This window comes from Dreissena polymorpha, chromosome 6 (assembly GCF_020536995.1).
Source record: "Dreissena polymorpha isolate Duluth1 chromosome 6, UMN_Dpol_1.0, whole genome shotgun sequence".
Lineage (NCBI taxonomy): Eukaryota > Metazoa > Mollusca > Bivalvia > Myida > Dreissenidae > Dreissena > Dreissena polymorpha.
The window spans coordinates 23,991,362-24,016,431 of NC_068360.1; the positions used below are offsets into that span (position 1 = coordinate 23,991,362).

Genomic DNA, 25,070 nt, shown 5'->3' on the forward strand with positions numbered 1-25,070 from the left:
AAAAATAATGTATTAAGGATTTAAGAAGTATTTGATATTTAAGGAATGTTTCTAGTAAAATCCTGCGTATATATTTGCATTGTTTCTGTGTCAGTACAGCATTACACCTAATCACAAAATCATCACCAACAATACAGTACAGGGCACATTAAGGTCTCATTGGCCAGCGTGCACTGAACGCTACTAAAACTAAAAGTAAAAACCTTTGGCAAAACACCCGGACACCCGGGGTAAATCTGACCTACTCTGACTTAAAACAACTTTTATCTCCTGAAAGGTCACAGGGGCAGGTCGAACCTCAAAGACCTCGTGAAGAGGCCGGTAGGACCTGTAAATAAACTCTGATTCAAAAAAAAAAGTCAGTAAAGGAGAAATGCTACTCGGTAATTTCCGTAGAGTGCGGAGGGAATTCGGAAACGTCGGTAGTTTCCGGATCGTGCCTTTCCGTTGGCTAGGTGGCGCTCTGTTCGCCAGTATATAAAGGCTTGCAAACAGACAAGTTGGGGGAGTCCTCCGGTGTATGCGAGCGGATCAACATCTGAAGAAAAGGGACGTTACTCTAAAAGAACAGTATTCTGGAGCAGTTGGTTATTTACGTTGGCTTCAAGCTTTAAACGGTGCTGCCCGGGCTGCAGAGTTCCTGTTTCTTGGAGAGGGTCTTCAGAGGGTTGGAATCTACGGACGTCGTACAAGGCAGTGACGGAAGCTTCACCTAAGGCCTTGGGGTGACGTGAGCCAGTGTCTTCGCGGAAGCCAGTAGCCTCACGGAGGCGGTGACATGTAGCTTCACGGAAGCCGGAGGATTCGTGGAAGGAACATCGGCATTGTGAGGCCGCGCACATAGCGCTCGGTGGCGGCCTCAGGAAATCGGTCGAAGGCATCGATTCCCCTCTTTTGGTCGCATTGTATATATTTAAGGCGACTCAATTACTCTTCATTTTCCAATCATAAGGCAGGTAGCCTGAGAAAAATTAGTTTTTATTAATTGTTATTTGTAATTGGCCTTCCGAGGGTTTCGGAAGGCACATCGTCATTGTGAGGCCGCGCACATAGCGCTCGGTGGCGGCCTCAGGTAGTCGGCGGCCCGCGCTACATATTTGGTGGCAGCGGTGGGATAGGGTACAGAAACCTATCGACAGTTCTAACCTGTCAAGCCCAGGCCTCAAAATGATTTAAGGTGGTGACGCAAGTCTTCTTGAAGCAATGGAGCGGTTGAAGCGGGAAAATAAAGCCCTCGTTGCAAAGTGTGAAACGTTGACTTTGGAGAAGGAACTTGATAGATTAGAGCGTGACAAAATCCAGACTCGCTTCTCTACTCCTGGTCTAGAAACAGAGACACCTAAGCCTCAATCAAAGTTATTTTTCCAGGAGAAAATGTAACAACAAGAAAGAAGACTTCATTGAATCCTTCAGCTTCCGTGAAGGCAGCTACGTATGATGGACGATCATCGTAGCGAGATTATAGAGAGCACTTTGAGACGTGCACTGAGATTAACCAATGGGACTACAACGACAGGGGATTGTATTTGGCAGTGTCGTTGCGTGGCCAAGCGCAAGGGGTATTGGGAAACCTTGCACACAATTCCAGAGATTTTGATTCACTGTTGCAAGCCCTAGAAGAACGTTTTGCGCCTCCTAACCAGACGGAACTGTACAGAGTGCAGTTACGCGATCGCAGGCAAAAAGCATCGGAAACCTTGGGAGAGCTGGGGCAAGACATTCGAAGACTAAACAGCCTGGCATACCCTCTGCACCGGCAGACCTGAAAGAAACATTGGCCAAAGATCAGTTTCTTGATGCTTTTCAAAGTGCGGACATGAGACTTCGCATCAAACAGGTCCGACCAGTAAGCCTCAATGTTGCCATCAGGCACGCTGTGGAGCTCGAAGCTTTTTATCGTGCAGAAAGAACTATGCCTGACAGACATGTGTCTGCGGTAGGTACCGATGACGATAATTAAGCCAATGAAGCAAATGAATGAGCTTCAAAAGATGGTTGACATGCTCAACAAACGGCTAAGTCAGCTCATGGGCACCGCGGAAACCTCACAACCCAGATATGGTTAAAGGCCAAGCATCATGGAGCGACGGTGTTACACCTGCGACTCAAAGTTTCACTTGAAGAGGAAGTGTTCTGATAATGGGGACTTTGTGTGTTTTTGGTTCAGTACGAACCATGTTAAGTAGTGAGTAGATTTTTTTAGGCACTGATGTTGATACATTTATTATCTCAAGAAAAGATTCGCTATTGCAATATGTATGTTAGCCTTTGTTGAAGTTTGCTTGTGTACAGTTTTTGGATTAGTTGTTATGTTTGATTGTATTAGTTTTGTATATTGGAATCATGAGGGGACTCATGTCAAATCGGAGGCGTGGGTAATATAACGAAAGGATTCGTAGTCGAAATAGATGCTTAACGTATTTTCACTGCTACAGTATAATTACCTCCCTTAGTTTTAAATTTTCCAGGTAAACAATATGAAATTGTAACTTGTTCTTCATAAAGTAAGTTAATTGTATGGCTAAAAATAATGTATTAAGGATTTAAGAAGTATTTGATATTTAAGGAATGTTTCTAGTAAAATCCTGCGTATATATTTGCATTGTTTCTGTGTCAGTAAAGGAGAAATGCTACTCGGTAATTTCCGTAGAGTGCGGAGGGAATTCGGAAACGTCGGTAGTTTCCGGATCGTGCCTTTCCGTTGGCTAGGTGGCGCTCTGTTCGCCAGTATATAAAGGCTTGCAAATAGACAAGTTGGGGGAGTCCTCCGGTGTATGCGAGCGGATCAACATCTGAAGAAAAGGGACGTTACTCTAAAAGAACAGTATTCTGGAGCAGTTGGTTATTTACGTTGGCTTCAAGCTTTAAACGGTGCTGCCCGGGCTGCAGAGTTCCTGTTTCTTGGAGAGGGTCTTCAGAGGGTTGGAATCTACGGACGTCGTACAAGGCAGTGACGGAAGCTTCACCTAAGGCCTTGGGGTGACGTGAGCCAGTGTCTTCGCGGAAGCCAGTAGCCTCACGGAGGCGGTGACATGTAGCTTCACGGAAGCCGGAGGATTCGTGGAAGGAACATCGGCATTGTGAGGCCGCGCACATAGCGCTCGGTGGCGGCCTCAGGAAATCGGTCGAAGGCATCGATTCCCCTCTTTTGGTCGCATTGTATATATTTAAGGCGACTCAATTACTCTTCATTTTCCAATCATAAGGCAGGTAGCCTGAGAACAATTAGTTTTTATTAATTGTTATTTGTAATTGGCCTTCCGAGGGTTTCGGAAGGCACATCGTCATTGTGAGGCCGCGCACATAGCGCTCGGTGGCGGCCTCAGGTAGTCGGCGGCTCGCGCTACAGTTGTATTCGATTATAAAAACCATGGAAATAACACCTTTTCGACTCACAATTATCTCAATGTCGTGTTTTATGTTAACTTAGTATGTATCTGATACTAATCTCTTACCATGTATTTTAACAATATTTGTTGAAATCAAATAACAACAATATTTGCATTGACATGTGCCATTAACGCTCTAATAAAACCTTTTACCGATATGACTATATTTCTTGAACCATCTATGCGCACGTAAGATTGTCCATCCATTCCGGACAAAGCTGCTGTGACTGTATATGGATTGAAATTTATTTGGACTGTGATATTGACGTAAACTGAAAGAAAATCAATGTACGGCAGTGAACTTGAGTATTAAGGTTGATACAAAACGTAGCAGTACATTAGATCTAGCTTTGCTTACAGTTGAACAGTTTTAAACACGACTTATATATTGATTAGATAAACATTCTTTTTTTATAAAGACTGGGTAATAAACGGTTTTGTTAAGGTCTGGTGACCTAGTTTCCAGACACATCTGAACCATACTCAAATTGGCATGGATAGTGTCAAGATGAATATTATATTGAAGTTTCATAAAGTTTGCGTCATAAATGTCGCTCCTAGAATGGTAAGATTTTTTTTAAGAGTTGACATAGTGACCTAATTTTAAACGCATGTGACCGTATTTAAACGAAGCCCAAATATTGTTTTAGTTTTTTTGTGGGATAAACGTGACCAAGATTTTAACTAACTCTATATATTGTTAAAAATTAATATTCTGTCCATGTTTCATCCAGACGGAAACATAATTGTGGCCTTAATAATTTTTACAAGTTTTTCTTTTAATAATGGACTTGGTTATCTGTTTTGTTCAGGCACTAGACCCATATTCATCAAAGGCGATACAAAGAAATACATTTTCTCAAAAATTAATCAATATTAAATCATAAATGTGGCAACTAAAGTTGTTAAAGCTTTCTGTAAGATTCGACCTGTTAACCTAGTTTTTGAACGCACGTGATACAGATTTAAACTACAAATATAAAAAGCACACACACATTGACTAAGTTTTTTACAAGATCGAGTCATTCATTTTCTAGAGTAGTAACAAGGTACTTGTAAGATTTGACCTAGGTTTTGTGAGCACGTAATTGAGATTCGAACTTGGCTTACACATTGTTAATAGAAACGTTCTGACAAAGTTTTATCAAGATTGACTAATAAAAGAGACCTCTGGAGTTATAATAAGATCTAGTTTTTTTGACGCACGTGACTCAGATTTGAACTCTGCCTATAAAATGTCAAACAATAAACATTCTAGCCAGGTACGATAAAGATTGAGTCATAAATACGGCCTTAAACGTGGTCAAAATAAATATTCTGAGCAAGTTTCATCAAGACTTAGTCATCACTGTGGCCTCTAGAGCGCTGACAATATTTGTCAAATATTTGACCTGGTTAACTACTTTTGTGGACGCACATGACGCATATTCTGACTATGCCAACATATTGTTTATATAAAGAATCGACCATGTGGAAGCAAGATTAGATGAAAAATGTGGCGTCTAGTGTTGTAACAAGCTAAACGTTGACGACGCACACTACACACCGCACACTTCACACCAGGAACCAGATAACACACGACGACTGACAAAGAAAAAAGGATGAGGACAATTGCTAACCTTGAGCACTTCCTTGAGGTACCCCTTGAATTCCGGTATTGTCAATGAACATGTAATCCATAGATCCTTTTATAGACAATATGATTTGTTTGGGCGGGTAAGTAATGGAATTTGCGGGACCAAATTTTGGATTAGTCACTATCGGGGGAAAATCGTGATCTGAAAAATAAAAGAACAGTAACACATATTTTACTGAAATATTTTAACACAAAGAGTTAGCGCTAAAGCTCTGTTCATTGTGTTTTTACGACTGGAACGTTTGCGATATCAACTTAATTGGTTGTAATAGAGTTAACCATTTGTCTTAAAAGTAGTATTATTATTAAAATTATTGTGTTTAGTAATATATTAAAATTGAAACGCACTTTTAATTTAAATTACAAACATCTGAACATGTGCATTTAAGCAGACGCTGATTCGTTGAGTTCAGATCATTTATTACTTGTACTATTCTATGTTTATCTTTGTTTTATCTTTTTTGTTATTTATTGCCTTCAATATGTTGAAATAATTAAATCAATCACGTGCATTTCATTGAAATATTATAAAAAAGATATAAATAAAAAAAAATTAAGGAGCAGGTTCACAGTAAAGCTGTAAAAATGTACATATCTTGTGTCAGTCCTAGTTCCTTGATTGGTAACCATATTGATAAGATAAAGTAAAACTGGACTGAGTTGTGGTGTTTCGAAAATACCGTAAGTACCTTAAAGACTACACATGTGATTTGTGTTTGTTCAACAGAATGAGTATTATATTGGAGTAACAAGTTTTGCAACAAACAATACAATGACGGTTTTATTAAGTTTATGAATGCTTCGAATTAATGTTTTAAGGATTTGATTTTAGAGTGTTGTCACAGTAAAATACTGTCAACATGTCATTCACAATAAACAAAACCACATGTATGCAGTATATAACGGTTTATAACTTACCAAACGCAGGATTGGGAGTCAGGATTGCACAGGTTTCATACCAGAACTCATGTTCACTTCTTTTTAAAACCTGGCATATAATACCCATGTAGAATTAGTCTACGGGAAAACATATTTTACACTAAATACGAACATATTTATACAAGACATAGTTTTTTACTCAAAGTTCTGGTCAGTTCGTGTCTACTGCACACGTTGAAGATAAACATGGACGAAACGCATAAATAGTAAGTTTCGTTAGTTATTGTTATAATAGAAAAAACTGGAACTCGAGAGACATTATCGGGAGATAAATTCTCCGGATTCAAAGACAGTGATATTTTGCCTACATAATACAGAACAATACATAAAACGCAACATTAAATATATACAAAATATGAAGCTGGGACTGCACATGTTACATGAATTCATAACTCTGAGCAACACTAATATGAAAAACAACAAAACAATTAGATACAGAATTGTACAAAATCTAGTAATAATTAAATTTTATAGACATGATCAGATTTTTCTTGATACCGTCAGCTAGTATTGTACGACGGTTAAAATCCATAAAAAACAGTAGTTAATTAACTCTACAACGAGCTTACCAGACAGAACCGCGATTTTCCATCGACGATAACGCCGTGCAGGACACTTTTGAGCACCTCTGTGTGTTCAAGTTCCGGTGTAAATGTGTGACGTATCAGACCCAGCTCGTCACCTTCACTGGAAACCAACAACACAATGCACAAGAGTATATTTGTTTGTTTTCAGGGCAATGCCGGGAAATATTTCACTTATAAATAAATACAATATTTAATGAATCAAAGCCAAATATTTTCCACTCAGCGATTTATGTAATGTATAAACAGGAATTTCCAGAAGAGTCCTGTTACAGACGCCGATAATAATGTTAACATAAGAGGAAATTTTAATTTAACGTTATGTACATTTAACTCGCTAATAAAAGTATTTCTTCACACAGTACATATACCAAATTTTCATTGTTTGTGCAGGATATCCATCCTTGATATTCTTCAGTAGGTGCTGGTACTCGAACTGCTCCCCTGGTGGCCGCTTGTACGTGTACAGGGTGGCGCCAAAGTACTCACCAGTCTGCGTGTCCGTCTGATTAACATGAGAAATTAGAATGGTGGTCTTTTGATCCGGCTCCATTGTCGGCTGAAACTAATTTAATATAAATATTTATAATAATGTAAGAGCGTTATTTAAATAGACGTTTACAGAATTACTTAACAGTGTAACACTGACAAGTATGTATTTCAAGTCAACATTTTTATGGTATAGACCGAACAATAAGACAGTTAAACAAACACAATATATAAATGGATCATGCAACACTTAATATGACAGTAAAACTAGACACTAACATAACTAACGTAAATAGTTTAGGTGGATAATTTTACACATGCAAAGATAGTTAGACTTGACCTTGTATACTTACATAAGCAGTATACATAGAACATGTAGCACTGGTATACAAGCATCACTTGACAAGTAATACTGGCTTTTATATTGATACACATTGGAAGGTAAATATTGTAATTTAAAATAACAGATAACATTAATTTCTGCTTACACTCACAACGACATTCCCACATTGCGCAGACGTTGAGGCTGTGGACGCACTGTCAACGTGCATCACTGTTTTATATTTCGGATCGGGAGTGACCATTTTATCTAGCGCATGACTTTTCCTTATTGAATCTGCTTCAGTTTCTTCAACGCTTTGAAATTGCTTTTGTTCTTTTGCTTTTGTCTCCATTACGTTTGTCGAAAAGAGATTAAATGCCTCTGTTTGAAAGGCCTTTAAAATGAAACAATAATCGTATCTGAAATAATCAAGTACATACACTGAACGTGAGCAATATGTCCATATTTTGCAGATGTTCTATTTTGGTGTCATCGAACAGCATATCATGGCACGGAATCATTTATATTGTTTTGAGCGTTTTTTCCATATCGTGTTTTCAAATCTATCAACTATTTCTTTGTCATTGTACTTTGCGACATATTTGTTTGCTAAATACAACACCAGTTCTTTTTATTGTTGGCATTAATTACAAACTATTTATTGCAACGTTAAATTGTTGGTTGTTGGTGGTTGGAGAGAGCGTCTTGATAATTTTTGAAATTCAAGATGACATCGTCATAAGCTTAACGAAAATTTAATGAAAATCTAAACATTAATTCATGTCCAAATAATTCTAGTTCTGTATGAAAATGTAATTAAACTGGATTGTTAAGTTTACGATGTTAATGCCCAAAAATAATCAAAATAATTAAAATTAAATTAAATTTAAATAATTAAATAGTATAAGTAAAGTGAATAAATTAGTATTTTCACCTGATTATATCATACTATGTATATGTATGTTATACTTTCATTTAGCCCCCCTCCCCCGCAAAAAAATAAAATAAAAATGTGCCTAACTTTAAATCGGCAATATGCTTATGAAAGAAATGCATTGAGATACGTATATGTTTGAAAGCTTGAACTTCGAACTTTTATTTATAACAAAAGGCCCACATGGATATGTGCTAACATACCAAAAATACAAAGTGAAACATAACACAAGTAATCAATATAAACCAATTATTACATGCCATGATAATTCAACGGGGTATCAATTCAAATCACAAACATAACAAAGCAAAATAAAGCAGAAAAGAGATGATATTGTTTGAAAATGAGAAAAATATCTTAAAAACACTATAACAAAATTATTATTTCATCAACGTTCAAATTTTTTTTTAATTGACAATGTTAGGTTTTTCACGCAAACAATTAGGAATGTATTTCTTTTTATAATAGTAAAAGAAGTTAAATTAACCAAGAGAGCGAAATTAATCACTAAGTTGATTAATCGTTGATTTTGTTTACATGAATGATATACTCGTTGATTTTGCTTACATGAATGACATAATCGTTGATTTTGCGTACATAAATAACATGTTCGATGATTTTTGTAACATAAATGATACACTCGTTAAATTGTTTCAAATAAATTACCTACGTTTTGATCTCTGTATACAATACACAATCGCCCACTTTCAATGGGAATATTAGGATCGGTACATCTAAATTTACACAATACGATTGCAGGGTAATCATGCAAAATACAAAGTAATTATCACAGTCAAATAACATAATCACGGGGCGTGTTCACAGATTTTGGCATTTTTGAAGTTCGTCATTAAATGCTTTAAATTGGTAATTGTTTACGTCGTTACTAAAGACCTCCTCGATAATACAAAAACAGAAATTAAGAAAGAAATAAGAACAAATGCCTAACGACTAGGGCGTGAATAACTGACCATCGTATTAAAAAATAGCGCCTTATTCACTCAGCAATCCGGGTTGTTACTGTTCTTGATGGTTGTATACTTTATATAAGCATTCCACGTATCGTCACAAAATATAACACTATGATGACTAGTCATACACAAAAATGTATTTTAAGTATTAATCTACGTCTTAAGCACTTAGAAACTTATGAACATATTTTGGCAAGACACATTTGTATTTGCATTTACATACAGATAGTTAGACATAATATATAACAATGAACGAATTGTGTTGCGTTTAGCATTTATATCTTATATCCAATAATTACTCTGTTTTTATTTGAATAGACACTGGAACAACACAAAGTTCAACAAACACCATTCAATTACATGTACCTAATTTCAGTTTCAATCTTCATTATATTTATTTTAGCTGAAAACGGTAAATTATGTAAACATTGCCAATGCCACATACTTCAGCTGCATACATTAGATTGGAGTAACATGAAAATAAAACAAATGTACTTGCATATTTAAAAGAAAAACAGTGGTTGTTGCTTCTTGCTTATTTATTATTAACAAGAATGCCCCCCTTGCTTCAACAACAAGATAGTTTGTGTTCTACGTAATGTAACATAATATGAACATATAACTCTTACATAAGTGAAATAGTAAGTAAGCAATTTCATATATAACTTGTATTTCCATCATATATAAAACTTTGAATTACATAAAATACCGTTAAACTTTTCCAAAATAGAAGGATCTTAGTTTTTGCTTTATTTATCTGAAGTCATGCGTATAGATTTTACATTTTCGACGTTTTTACGGCGTACATAGCGTATGTAAATCTCGATTTGCTGCAAGGCTACTTTCGATGCGTATACAGAAGATATACGATTTAAACCATCACAAATTTTAGATCCGTTTTCGTCACTTTGTAGTTGTGGTTTGGACGTTATACAATGTACACAAGGAAGCGAATTTGGAAAAAAAGGATCTTCATGATTAATAAATGAATGTCCTCTAATCGAGAAGGGCGACAATTTAATAAACAGATTAAAAATTACTGTTACTTATTTATACTGTTTTAAGCTATGGCAAAGCAGAATATCTGCTGTTGCTTTTTTTGTATGATAGATTTTTACTCAATTTTCAAGTTCAAATATCAAATTAAACGGACCTTTTTGTGCTTTTTTTAAATTTTATACTGTATATAAGCAATACTCGTAGTATCACACAATATAACGACAACAACAGAACTCTCCAAATAATTTAATCGTTTCGCGTTGCAACGCTTTATAATGTTCAGGTTTTTAAATCGTCAAAAGATGCATATAATAGATATTTTAGAGCATGGTAAATGTTCAGTATTACTGTTTCCTCACAAACTTTAACGAAAATTTGCGATTCTTATTTTTTTTTTAATTGTGTCAATTTACTAAAACGTGAAATGGTCCCTTTAAAGTGTTTTCTTCATATAATCAGACACGTTGATATTGTTAGTTTGGTAACAAATATGAAATGCATTCCGCATCTTATTTTATTGTTTATGCCGAAACATAAGTTGTCATTAAGATGGCATACACAGAAAAAATATGAATTTTAACATACAGACCTCAAAACCAGTTAAATGCCAAAAACGTAAGGGCTCAATAAGCATTCAATAATTAATAACACTATACATTTTGACATAAAACTATACCTGTTGAAAATTCTTAATCACATAAAGCTGTGCAATGGTTTAAACGTTTGTAAGCAAAGTATCTTAATTCAACTGACGGTAGTGAAATGAATGGTCATATGACAGTTTGCTATTACAGTTACATGTTAGCTTAAGGGGGTTGCGGTTAATGAAATATCGTTATGCATGGTTTCATTAAACTCAATTTACAATTGGATGAAGTAGTTAACTTTCCTGATGTTATGTTTAATCATGCTTACTTACTTGAACATAAACTAACCATGTTTTTGATGTTCTCCAATTTAGCATGCGCAAATTAAAGAAAGTGCAAGTTAGCTTAACTCCGGTAGTTGATAGTGAAATTAATGCTTGATCCATATATTTTGACATTGTTGAATAATTTAAAAGATTCAAATGTAAAAGACTTAGAACTACTAATAATATGGATACCACATCCTTGTTATTATTAATTTTAGCTGTATCACTGCACTCGGCACTTGCACATTTACTACAAGGTAGTCACGTAATGCTTGTATGGATCAGTTACAAGGAGTTATTAATTAAACTATTTCGATGCATTGTTTGATTTTACAATTTTAAGATCAGACTGGGGATATGACTAAAACAAGAGGGCCATGGTGGCCCAGGATAGCTCACCTGAGTAGCATTAATGTTAAGCAAGGGTTGTTAACGTTGTTTTGTGAAAAAAGGGTTTGTTTTTTTGACATATATATACATATATATGCGAAATAGGTAGTTTAGTGTGTGTGTGTGTGTTGATGTGTTTTTTAATTAGACATTTGTTGAAACGTCGGTATTTCAAAACATCTTGGAGAAAGTGCAAATGTTTTTCAAATGTAAATGCATCGCGAGTGAATGGAGCAGAGTTGTACTAAAGCAACATTTATGAATGCATTGCTATAAATTCTGTTGGAAAATGTTGATTATTACAATTTAGGACTTTGCATAACACGTAAGTCCATTATTGAAACCGGGATAAAAGATTATTTGTCTACAAATGATTCCAGCAAATGTAAAGACATATTTGTCTACAAATTATTCCAGCAACTGTAAAGACAAAGGTCACAAAATAATTTCAGAAACATGAAAACACTAAAAAAGTAAAAAAAGACTCATTCACACACTGTCCTTGCAACCAGCTTTCACACACTTATATTAGAATTAGTTTCTGATTGGTTTTGTATTATTATCATATATTTATTGTAAGATAAGCATTATTGTAGTAGAACAATTTTGCTTTGTCAGAAGCAGGGTGAATTAAATAATCCCCCCCCCCTATTTGAAGATAATAGTTGAGCCCTATCCCCAGAAAAAAATGTGTCACTTGTGAAACAGAAAAACTTAATATGAGGTGAGAACACGGGGTTTCATGCATATGCTTTAAGTGTCGTCCTAGACTAGCCTGTAAAGTCCGCTCAGGCTAATCAGGGATTGCACTTTAAAAACATGCATTAAGCCCTGTTTTCCCAGGACTAGGCTCAGATTATTTCAGAGTCTTTTCTGCCCCATTTTTCATACATATTTCTTGTTTTTAATGTATTTCAATGACACCTAAAGATAATTAATAAGCAAAAACATTTCATGGTTTAAATATTCCAATTGTTTTACATCAGGAAGCAAGAAAACCAACTCAAATGTCAAATATTTCTACGTTAATGAAACTAAAAAAACGCCTTTTTAATGCTTGGAGGAATACTGATTACATACTTGTTAATCAACCCACAACACAAACACCATACAACGTTTAATTTGAACTACTAGGAATTCAACGTTATGTTCGGGAAAACTTGACGTAAACAATGTGACACAATTTCTGTTTTTCATTTTTTCCCTCATTACTTCTGATAATGCAAACAATTTAAACTGCTATGGTGATTGTTGCAATGTTGACAAATCACCTGTTTCTGTTTTATATAAGTGTTTTTTGTATGTGATTGTTATTGACTGAGCATACATAACTGATAAACAGTTTCATTGGTGAGTAAAGGAAATTTGCACAACAGGTGATGAAGGTGCGAACAAGAGGGCCATGGTGGCCCTGGGTCGCTCACCTGAGTAGCATTAATGTCAAGCAAGGGTTGGTCACGTCGTTTTGTGGCAAGGAAAGGTTGTTGTTTCGGCAGATATATACATAAATGCGTTATAGGTAGTTGTGTGTGTGTGTGTGTGTGTTTATGTTTTTTAAAATAGACATTTGTTACCAATTGCGACAAAGCTATATTTTGGATAAAAGTAAAATGAGGACAGTAATTTAACAATGAACATCAGCAAAAGAAAATGGAAGTACATTTTTCCACAAATTGTTGTCCAGCTTTTAGATCATGAGATAAGCATCTCAGCATCTTTGAATGTTATAGGAGATGAATAGTGACAACTTGTTTATGCAAGAACAGCTTTAGATACTGAAAACAACTGTATTTTTCAATAGATTGAGTGTTTATGAAATTGTTTTTTCATAATAAAATACAATATGTTGAATTGCTATCATATATCAAAGTCGGTTGTAAAGAAGTAAATGAGTATGAGAATATGTACTAGAAATTCAACATTGATCTTATTTTAAGATACAAAACATCACTTGATCTTTCTTATATTTACAAATATGTGCAAATATAGAAGTAAACACACACATGACATTGGAAAAATTATCATATCAAAACAACTGTCAAACTATTAGCATTTTAAATGCACAAAAAATCTGTAGCATAAATACATTTTTTTTGCAAAAACAACTGCCAAAACAACTTTTCTTTTTAACCTAACAGATTGTTGTTGCTTATTAAAAAATGTGATGAATTGTTGTTTTTTTCACTACCAAATTGTTTACATTTTTGACATAGTGTTTTCTTACAACTGGATTAATTTTCAGACTCACCTTGCAATGATTTTTCCAATTGAAACAACATTAAAACCTGTTAAAATCACAAATCCTCAATAATCACACAGAAACTACTGACTGACTGAAAACTGTAGGCCTAAAACGTTTAAAGTTGTAATATATCTTATAAATGGTGTCCAACTAACATCAAGACAAAGGTCTTTGATGGGAGAGCCCAGTTAATTGGGGCAAATTTCCAGGGAGTGTTACACATTAATAAGGCATCAACCAGCACTATTGTACTGCAACAATGCACAGGTATAAATCATCACCATCATCAACAACATCAGCAGCAGCAGCATCAGAATCATCATAATTGTGTTCATTCATTTGTCACACATAAAAATACGAAGGTTAATTTTTTTTTAAAGTGTTTTCTCTGAATACTCACATGTATTGAAACAACCTTTTATGGAGATATATATATACCTTGATAAATAGCATGAATTTAGTTAAATGTTCAAAAACAGTAAACATGTCAATTGTTTATGCAATAAACGCGTTGGTCTTAAATTACAAATGAACTATCTAATGCTTAAACCCATTTTGCCATATCTCATTTACGTGTTGTTTTTTAAGCATCAACTTATCTAACTTTCAGGCGGATTAATTCCAGAGACTTTTCCTAAAGATACGTGGATACACGCCAATCACCGCCTTTGTACTGTCATTGCAAAACATTGAGTTGTAAACCAATTGAATGACGAGTCAAATATCACTAAGTACTGCCATTGCAAAACATTGAGTTGTAAACCAATTGAATGACGAGTCAAACATTACTAAGTACTGTCATTGCAAAACATTGAGTTGTAAACCAATTGAAAGACGAGTCAAACATTACTAAGTACTGTCATTCCAAAACACGGAGTTGTAAACCATTTGAATGACGAGTCAAACATCACTTAGTACTGTCCTTGCAAAACTGTTTGAATAACGATTCAAACATCACACATAGCCAAGAAATTAATAAATTACATATAGGAAATATAGTTTATTATTATAGACTCATCCAATATTTACAATTTTCACAATTTTGCATATATAAAACATTTAGATAAAACATTGACCATTCATAAAATGAATTATATGAGACTTATTCTGTGTATCTATGTATTTTACATGACAATCAATATACATGTTAAAAGCTATATTGCCACCACCAATCTTACCCATTGTCATACAAATTTGTTGCCGTTTATTATCAAACATTGTGAATTTTGACTTTGTACAAACAGTTGACCAACTAGAAAGAACATTCAACCATCATGGCATACCATGATAAGATGATTAGTGGTGATAATATATCATTCTAACCTATTATGAACTTACAAACAGTTATCAGAATGTAGACAGTTGCTCTATATCAGATTGTAGGGAAGTAGCTCTTCAAACCCTATCGTTAAAATATCTACTTTTTAAGTCCTGAAGAGTCACCTTTCCTTCATTTACATTCAAATGCGCTAAGAAGCAAGGTAAGTGCATAGTCCCAGAATGTACACTTTACTGTAAAAATGTCTTTTAAGATTAATAAAATTGATACATTGCATATGAACACTATACAAAAGCCTTATAAACGGACTTTGATATGCATACATATCAACATATTGTCTGTACAATTAAACCAACTAACCATTGCTAATCAGTGTACAGGCAGAGTTGGAAAATTAGAAAATAAAGTGACGCCTGACAAAAAGAGAATATTGGCCTAAATAAGACTACTTGACATTATAATGGTACTAAAGACAACAATGGATAATTTAAGAATGTGATGCTGAAGAAGAAAATGTAAAGACACAAGTCAGCTATTGATGCATCATAGTTTTCAAGTTAATATTGGTAGGAAATGAAGAGCAACAGTTAACTATACAACCTTAAACCAACTATTCATATCTTCAACCGTGATGAATTAAATAACTCAAAGATTACAATACACACGGAATATTACGCTAGTCAATTTTTCCATGTGATGTTTTTCCATCAGTCGAGTGGCTTGTGTGATAACGTATCCCACTGGAGGCGGGGCCTCGAGTGTGATACGAAATAGCGCAAGCCACGAGACTGATACAAACACTTGTAACAATTGACTTATTATTATTGACTTATTCCTATTATTATATACAATTTTGAATCATTTAAGTTTAAAAAAAGGAGTTTAAGCGTTCATAATTAACCAAGAATGCTCTTATAATTGTCTGCATTCAAAGTGAGTCATTTAAAGTCCGGCTAGTATGGTATTACGGAATTGGAAAACTAGCAAGTAGCATAATACGGGAATTATTTCAGTGCAGTTGTATTTTACCAATTGATACATCTTGTATTTTTGGGGAACATAAAGCAGGTATATAATAAATAGTATTACACATAGGTGAATACAATACCATTTGATCAGGTTGTTAAAATCCTCTATCTAGTTATTTACATAGATAAAATAAACGTAATTTTAAAATTCAAAACAGGATTTGCAGTTATTCTTATCAAAAGTGGGTCAGAGGAACACCAAAATAGTCTTCTCTAAAAATGACATATGTATTTCATGATTTCATAAAAGTTTTTATGTGGATGTTTTTCGAGTTGAATTTAGTGTTCGCTGACCTTAATAAAGTAGTCGAGAACGCACAGCCAATCAATGACAGGATATTTGTCACATGACGGTTTTTAACCAATCGGAGCACAGCATCAGCCTCAATGTTGGAAAAATTCTGGAGGAGAGACACGCTTATTGTTTAATCAAAAAATACGTTTTTTAACAGTTATAGACAGTTTTTCGGCTATTGTTTTTTAAACGAAAGTGTGGAACTCGGATAGCTGTGTTGGACGCCGCAAAACAGATACCTGAGCTAGTAGGTTTATTTGTGAATTTGTTGTTTTTTGTGTGAACCCTTTGTTCTCGGAGAAGGACGTGACGTCATCAACCCTCGCGCTGGGGTAAACAAAGAAATCCATGTCACTCAGAGCGCAGATTCTGGGTCATAGCTTTGTAAAACATTTAAAAAACTTTATTTCGAGATCGCCAGAACTCTCGTTCAATTTAGGATTACAAGAACCGGCGTTAATACAATATAGCGGTTTCCCGTGGGCAACGGTACATCGTATTAGGGACGAGCTTGAAGCAGTCACAGACTTTGATCCACATTTAATATTTTAAGTGATCGACACAAATGATCTTTCGAACCCAGATTACACACCAGAAACTGTCGCACATTCTATATTGGACTTAGTGGATACATTGTTATACTTCTGTGGTGTGAAGTCAGTTGTGGTATGCCAGATTTTCCACAGGATTCCAGCTTCTAAACCTGTCAAGTACCCACTGAAAATTTTATGGTTTAATGACAGAGTGAATCAGACAAATCTCATTCTACGTGAGAAGCTACATACAGATCATCCCAGCAAGACACGTTTCTGGTACTGTAAAGGTTTCTGGGCTCCGGAGACACAAGCAAGCGCCTTTTCCGAGGACGGGGTTCATCTGTCTACAATCGGACAGAAGAAATTCTATACAACAATCAAGGCGGCCATAGTGTCTTACCAGAAGAAAAAGAATTGCAAAGTTATGTATATATTCTTGGTACTGTGTCTCTCCCAATGTGGAATAAGTAACTTTTCTATTATCTACATACACGTTTATTTGAGGACCAAAACAAGGGTCTTGTTATTGTGGAACAATTGTCAAACATTTTAAACCAGTATATAAGGTATCTTTTTCTCCCAAGTTTTCTTCGCTATTCTTCGCTATTGCTATTTGCAAACTAATACGACCAAAATGTAATATTTAAATCAAGTCTGACGCTAGAAACATTGTACAAGGGAATTTGTTGTCAAAACTTGTCTGCATTTATGCCGGTAAACTGTTCTACAAGGTATTACTGGCAGATTTTTGGACATTATTTTATTATGTTGTCTAGTTGTTTGTCATTGAACATGATTTGACGGAAAAATTTTTATTATTTAGTAAATTGTTCTACTGAGTAGTGCCGTACCACTGTTACCAGCTTGGTAAATTGTTCAACTGAGTAGTGCCGTACCACTCTTACCAGCTTGGTAAAGTGTTCTACTGAGTAGTGCCGTACCACTGTTACCAGCTTGGTAAAGTGTTCTACTGTGTAGTGCCGTACCACTCTTACCAGCTTGGTAAAGTGTTCTACTGTGTAGTGCCGTACCACTCTTACCAGCTTGGTAAAGTGTTCTACTGTGTAGTGCCGTACCACTACTTACCAGCTTGGTAAAGCGTTCTACTGTGTAGTGCCGTATCACTCTTACCAGCTTGGTAAAGTGTTCTACTGAGTAGTGCCGTACCACTCTTACCAGCTTGGTAAAGTGTTCTACTGTGTAGTGCCGTGCTGGGTGATTGGACCAGGCAAATTGTTCTACTCGGCAGTACCAACATGCTTTTAAACAGCGTTTTACTGGTATTGTTTCCTTTAGGCATATTTTTACTGTACTTTTTTGTAGCACCAGATTGGTGCAACCTTTTGGTGAATTGTTCTATTTTAAAATCATAATATGTTCCAGTCAACAAAGTGTTCTACTCATAGTGCCAAAGGCGGATGGTTTTTCAGCGGATAATAGCTCGACTGCAGTAATGCAGTGCTTTGAATCTAGCCTTTGGTAAATTGTTCTATTTGTAGTGTTGCAACGGGATAGCTGCCCATGTAGATGGGTCCACAAATGGGGAGGGCGAGGTTCCAGCCCTCAAATGTTTTAAAACTCCACATGTCATGTAACACGTTGCTTATATTATGTTGCAGATGGAGCGAAGAGATCGCTCAAGGTCCAATGCCGGCAAAAGGGTTCCGGCGGTTTAGAGTGCTGCCCACAAACAGAACGGGGACGCCGTCGTAGCAGGGGGCAGACAACAGGGGAGCAGTCAGACATAGCCGACCCGGCTGACCCACAACAATACGTGCAGGTGTCCCGCCGACGACGCTGGTCTCGTCCAAATGCCGAAACAAGCATACGGGTGAAGCAGGGCGCTCACCAGGGTCGTGCGAAACCGAAAAAAACACTTAATGACTCAAAACACATCAACGAACCATTGTCAGGGCCATCAACAGGGTTAACGTCAACAGGATGCCAGACAGAGGCTGAACATATATCAGTCACCGGGACCAAAAAACAGAAAAGACAGATACAGAAGGAGGTGCCAGCGAATTTACTACCTCATCACATAAACTGTAACCAAGTAGAGGAATCCGATTCGGATATGACATACTCCTCGGATGAGGACAGTGAATCAGAAAGCGATGTGGCTTATCAACATAGTACCTCACTGGTAAATGATAACAATGCTCCTCCTTGTTACAAGGTTACATCCATTCTGGATCAAATCCCCAAATCCCTCAAAAAGCAAATATGGGCAAACAAATGTGTAGACCTTTCACAGCTTCTGTCCATTGACCCTCTGGCCCACCAACAAACGAATAATCTCATTTTCCAAATGGATAAATTTTCTTACATAAGCCTGGTTCCTAGAACTTAACAAAAACAAATAACATCTATTGAGATGTGGACCACTGCTTTTGTGCGGTATGTAGCTGTGTACACGCACAAATTCCCTTTCCAGGCCCCAGCCCTCATGACATATATAACTAATGTTAGGGATCTTGCCCAAAAACGTCCTGTTCTAGCATTTTATGTGTACGACCAGCAATTCAGAATGGTCAGAGAAAACGGCCTCCATCCATGGGACAGCCTCCATCTAGATAATTGGTTGTTCGCGTCAACCCAGGCCCCTACCTCATCCCCCTTCCCCTTCCCCCAGTCGGGGGAAAACAATTTTCGTTTCCCCCGACAGCCTTTTTACGTCTCAAACTACTCATCCAACCAATCCCACAAGCCCAACAAATTCCACATGTCCACTTGCTGGACCTTCAACAGGCGGTCCGAATGCACACACACTGCCTTTTCTCACAAACACATATGTGGCTACTGCAAAGGTGACCAGCCTGCAACCAGATGTTCTTTCAGTAGTAAAGAAGAGGTCCGAGCAACAAACATATCTCAACCACCCAAGATTAACACCACATACTTGTCCGTTAGTGCTGATTCGACAACACCAGTAAACATACAAGCTCTCGAGCCTTACTTATCTGGGTATGCAGAGGCAGAAATCATAATACAAGGTTTCACAACTGGTTTCCACTTGGGTTTTATAGGTCCTAGAAAACCTTCATTCGCTTCAAACCTGAAATCATGCAGGACAAATCCCTCAGCAGTACGCGCTAAACTCCAAAAATAATTGTTACTCGGGCGAATAAAAGGCCCTTTTCAAGAACCCCTTTTGTAAACTTACAGGTCTCACCAAAAGGAATTGTACCAAAACTAACCCCAAATCAATTTCGTCTTATTCAACACCTGAGTCATCCAGAGGGCTCTTCCGTCAATGATTTCATTGATTCAGACTTGGCTACTGTAAGGGACACATCCTTTGATGACGCAGTTCAGCTACTTATTCAGTCAGGGAATAACTCCTTTATGGCTAAAACTGATCGTGATAGCGCCTTTCGGCCCATACCCATCCACCAGGAGGACTATGAACTTTTGGGCATCTACAGTAACTTTGAGGGACAATACTACAATGATACATGTTTACGCATGGGTTCAAGTTCCTCCTGCGCTATTTTTGAAAAGTTGAGTTTGGCTCTGGAGTGGATAGCCAAAACTCATCCCAGGATCCCCACCATAACTCATATCCTGGATGACTCTTGATCATTGGCCCGAAAAACTCTTTATCTTGTCGAAGTTATTTAGACACATTTTTGTCCTTCTGCAAAGATATGGGGATTCCTACTAAACCAGAAATACATTTCCCGCTTGTCAGGTTATCACATTGATGGGTTTAGAACTGGACTCGGTAGCCAGACTCCCACTTGATAAATTATGTATATTGAGAGAATTGCTAACACGTTTCTCTCGGTCTAGAAAAATCACACTCAAAGAACTGCAATCTCAATTGGGTCTATTGAATTTTTGCTGTCAGGTGGTTTTGCCAGGCAGGTGTTTCCTACGGAGATTAATCGACCTTACATGCAAGGTCTCTAAACCCAATCATTTCATTACGCTCAACAAAGAGAGTCGGCGTGATCCGGCTGCATGGCGCCTTTTCGTTGAACATTTCAATGGCAAAAAATAACTACTTGGTAAGAAATGGGTTCCCGACGAACTGTTGCATTTACACACCGATGCGACAGGCCGAATCGGTTTTGGTGCAGTTTTTGGTTGCCAGTGGTTTTATGGATCATGGCCAATTTGGCTGGCACCGTTACACATCACTATAAAAGAGCTCTTTTCAATAATACTCTGATTATAAATTTGGGGAACCCAACTGCACAACAGTGTCTAGTCATGCATACAGATAATGAAGCTGTTGTGCACATTGTAAACAAACAGTCTTCCGAAGACCCAACCCTCATGCGTCTAGTCCGCCGTCTGGTTTTGGTCTGTATAAAACATAACATTTTGTTTAGAGCTCGCCACATACCAGGACAATTTAATACTTCTTTCCCGCTTTCAGGTAGAACGTTTTTTCGCCCAAGCCCCAAACATGCAACCACACCCGGTTTGGGTACCCAGTCATCTACTAGAGCCTTAAACAAGATTGTGAAGGATCTTCTGGACAACTTTTTGGCTCAGTACATAAGAACTGGTTATGCAAATGCCCTTTAACATTTCACCAATTTCAATAGAACATACTATTTTGGTCAGCAATTGTTTCCCTCTACCTCAAGTAAGGTGGCCCAGTTTATAGCTGAAGGTTGAAAAGGTTCCACCATTACCTCATTCATCTCGGCCATTTCATACATTCATCAAATTCAAGACATGCCAAGCCCCACAGACTCATTTCTTTGTAAGAAACTACTGTATGAACTTCATCGTTCTGCAACTAACGACAAAAGAAAACCTTTTACCTTGCAATCTTTAAAGGCACTAAGCAAGTCCGTCAATAAGATAGTTAAAGTTGCCTCCACCTAACGTAAAATAAAAACCATGTTCCTAGTGGCCTTTTTGGTTTGTTTCGAGTTGGGGAACTAACAGTGTCGAATAATGGTACTAATAATGTCATTCGCAGGTCAAACACATGCTTTTATTTCAAAAACAGCAAACTCAAGTCTGTCTCAATCAAATTGGCGGCTTTCAAACACTCGGCAGGTAATACTGCAACAGTCCGATTGGGCAAACAAGCCGACAGAACAATCTGTCCAGTACGTGCACTATATAAGTTGTGCTCTTGCCAAGGAGCTTCAGACGGGCCACTGTTCTGCCATCCTTGTGGTTGTCCAGTATCAACTCAATATTTCCGCTATGTCTTACGTCATTGCGTAATGTATTGCAAAATGGATCCAAAACTGTATACCCCCAACTCATTTAGGATTTGAGGCGCTACACACGCCCACCAATCACAGCGTTCGGATGCACAATTACGCCAATTAGGTCGTTGGAAGTCTAATGCTCTCAAGACATACGTGAGACCAACCCCGATACTTACAAAGTAATGATTTTCATGAAAAAGGAAGAGTGTAGTTGTCCTTTAGGTTATTGTCATAATTTGTGAACTATGGACGATCTGGCTTAACATGTTAGTAAGATAATTTAACTTGTTGTGAAGGGAACAAGGCTGACTTAAGAAGGGCCTACGTCTGGCTTTTTCACTGCTTATAGTATATTTTACATACTTTTAGTCTACTACAGAAAATTGCAAGAAGGGTCATTGCTTCCACTAGTATCGGGGATTAATGTTTGTTTTTCCTTTTTCCTGATTACTGTCAAACCAAGCATAGTCAAGGCTCATGATATATTTCCTGTATATATTCTTTTACACTCATTTGTTAAACGACCGATCTGACTGAGGCAGCGGTCAATTTTAGCATTTAATGTACTTTTACCATATTGTATGCCCTTTTGTCAAACGACCGATCTGATTGAGGCAGCGGTCAATTTTAGGATTTTATGTACTTTTACCATATTACATGCCCTTTTGTCAAACGACCGATCTGACTGAGGCAGCGGTCTAAATAAAACAATATGTACTGTTATTGTATTTGAACGTACACCGATCTGTCTGAGGCAGCGGTTAATGTAATATGGTATGGGTTGCTGTCATTATAAGCATAATATGTACTGTTACGGTTAATGTTTGTACTTATGTTCAAGTTGTCAGACCGATCTGACGGAGGCAGCGGTCATTATAAGCATAATACATTTTCCTGTTTTTGTATGCGCTTTTGCCATTAGACCGATCTGACTGATGCCACGGTCTAAATAAGTTTACACTTATTATTATTTTCGTAGCCTTAACGTGTAAATTTATAACAGACATGTTTGTATATACGGTACGAAATCTTCAGTATTACCCTAGTCATGTGCATTTTATTTTTACACCAAACAGTTGCCAGTTACCATAATACTGAACACAATCCTTAACATTTAGTCAAGTTTAATTTGGTTATAATTTGTACTTCGTCTAGTCTAGTCCTTATTGTTACTCTATCATAAAAGCTCTACCTACAGTTTCATCTGGTATGGCGGTCGTTGTCACTTGTGGCGCTACAGGCAGCCCAGATAAGGGAAAACAACTGATGTTATTTTACATGTTCGGCTACCCAGAGGTACAACACGACATAGTAATCTGTTATTGTTTCTTTTCCTTACATAGTGAAACTGTTGGTAGAGACCTAAAAGCAAATAAGGAACATAAATGTATTTTATGATTTCATAAAAGTTTTTATATGGATGTTTTGCGAGTTGAATTTAGTGCTCGCTGACCTTACTAAAGTAGTCGAGAACGCACAGCCAATCAATGACAGGATATTTGTCACATGACGGTTTTTACCAATCGGAGCACATCATCAGCCTCAATGTTGGAAAAATTCTGGAGGAGAGACACGCTTATTGTTTACTCAAAAACCCACCGCCACCCCTCCTCCTCCCCTGTCACTGGTTGGCTTTGCTTTTTCATACTCTTATTGCGGGCGCTACAGGCAGCCCAGATAAGGGAAAACAACTGATGCTATTTTACATATTCGGCTAACAAGAGGTTTCTGGTTAGTTCACTGTGGTATTTGTTTTATGGCATTTAAAATAAAATGCCCAATTACAACACGACATAGTATTCTGCTATTTTTTCTTTCCTTTACAAAGTGAAACTGTTGGTACAGACCTAAAAGCAAATAAGGAACACAATTATTCAAAGTTTGGATTAACTATACAGGCTTTCTGGGTAAGAACATGCGTAATATGGCTGTACACAGAACAATGAAACAGAACATGAGACTCATCCTCAATCGAGTCACAAAATACACATTTGCGATCATTCACATCTAAATTTTCATAACGCCCGGTTCCGATCCTAAGTGGTGCTACATCACACCCGAATTTACTAAACGCTGCACGATGATTTAAAGGCAGGATCATTTTACAATAAGTTTCGGAACCATACACGTTTTTAAACAAACAACATTTCCTTAGTTTATTACGTCCAGGTGTAAATAAAAATTAATCTCATAAAAGTTCTAATTCAATAGCAATGAAAGAGAATTCAAATACGCGATGATTACAATAATTTGATTACTCTCAACAAAATTCTGAGGCATGATGGAATGAAATAAAAACAAATTTCAAATAAATTCCAATTTATTGAAAGATATGAAAAAAGAAGCATCATAAAGAACAGCAACGAAACGACAATCCAGGGTGTAAACAGTCCCGATTATACAGTATTAAATGTATACAAAAATAGCACAGTCGTCTATTGTTTTATGTTCATCACAATTACTGTTAGTTGCTTAAACATTTACATTATTCTTATGTTTAAACGGCCATTTAAACATCAGTGTTACAAATTAACAGGCGAAGCGCAAACAACTTTCAGATTATGAGGTAGTTTTTTATTATTTTTAACATGAAATCTTAATTGCTCGAAAACGTTAGTTTAATGATATTAGATTTGAAAATATTCAGTAATATTAACACTGACAGTCTTTTATTTATAAACGAATATATTAGTATCATGTAGAACAGTTGTCGCGATTGGCGAACTTCACGCTCGCCTGCTAGACAGCACAAAAAAGAGAAATAAATCCGCTAGAACGACAAATAGGGCACGATACAACCATTATGACACACGGTATGACATTTATAGTAAATATTATATATGTCGTCATTTCATCGTTTGGACGGGTAAATTTGTCTTGTTATTTTGTGTTGGCGCTTTACCAAATACGAAAGAACGACAAATATACCAACCAGCACGACATA

General features: G+C 36.6%; 1 protein-coding gene across 1 annotated transcript in view; it reads right to left on the reverse strand.

Annotated features, from left to right (window-relative positions):
* Positions 1-25,070, reverse strand: part of LOC127835518 (uncharacterized) — a 133,473-nt gene that overhangs the window by 81,594 nt on the left and 26,809 nt on the right. The gene's annotated exons all lie outside the window — the stretch shown is intronic.